The sequence below is a fragment of the Armigeres subalbatus genome, chromosome 2 (genome assembly GCF_024139115.2).
Source record: "Armigeres subalbatus isolate Guangzhou_Male chromosome 2, GZ_Asu_2, whole genome shotgun sequence".
Taxonomy (NCBI): Eukaryota; Metazoa; Arthropoda; class Insecta; order Diptera; family Culicidae; genus Armigeres; species Armigeres subalbatus.
Window position 1 is genome coordinate 122761582 of NC_085140.1, and position 1253 is coordinate 122762834.

Sequence of the window (1253 nt, forward strand, 5' to 3'; positions counted from 1 at the left end):
CACGTCATCGAATCACATCGCACTGAAATCTTTGTTTTTCCATCTGTCTGTTGTCAAAACAACTTGATGCCTGTGCTTTGATCCGCTACTCGTACAGGGTGTATCGTGAATCGTGATGCGTTTTATGAACGACGACGTACTGATTTCGGTGGCATGGATAGAGCTTCTACTTCTACCGTACAAATTCATTCTTCATAAGCTTAAGCACTATACAATCAGGCTGTTAACAGACATTTTAAGCCACGTGTGTTCTCAAATCTCTATTGCAATCATAAATTACTTAGAGCATTAATTATTGAACTACGTATTAAATATGTGCGAGCTATTGTGTGGAATGTTTACAGGTTTACAGTTTATGAAAATGTGCGGCTTCCGTTTGATTTAAAAACACCGTTGAAAGAGCCATACGATGGCAGTCAGTATGGCATGGCATGTTGAAAAAAAATTAAGACAGTTAAAAAAATTTACTTCGCCACACCATTGGATTGGCCGTTTCAGGTTTGTATGAGGGTTGGTATGGGGTGGGGAGGTTGAATTATTCATTGTGCTGACTGCCCAAGTAACAATTGCCAGTTGAATAAACATCAGAATTGTCTGATTTATTCAGCCAGCGTTGATTAAGAATTAGACTATTAGACATGATATCATTTGTTCCATCATTGTTCGCCAAAAAATGGAGTATTTATTAAACAACAACTAGCAATCTCTTTTCAACTTTACTTGAATAGTCGATGATAATGTTTATTCAACAACTTTGTTCAAAAACCAGTTATAATGTTAGTTCAACTTGTTTGCGATCATGTTGTTTGATTTTGCGTTTCTAAATATGTACGTTTATTTCATTACAATGCTGCACTTATTAAGGCATTGTTCAACATACTGGAGATGTAATATGAAAAATAAATTGGAAACAGGATACCGGTTTCGATCTAGATTTTTATTGCAAATTTCTTCAATAATTTCCCAAGTAAGTATAAATGTAATAATTTATTACCTAGTGAACGGAAAAGTTCAAAATGTTTTTTATAATAGTAAGCCGCTAAAAATAAATTCATTTGTCGAGTGGAATAAACATTCGTACAACGTTTTATCATAGGTATTTTTGCTATTGCAATAAGCCTACCAATAAGCGAATTGTCAAACGTTTATTCAACGTTTCAAGATAATATAAATAAACAAAATTGGAATCGGACACAGAAGCGATGATGTTTACTGATCAAGTCAATTATTAGACTTCTTAATTAGCTCATGCT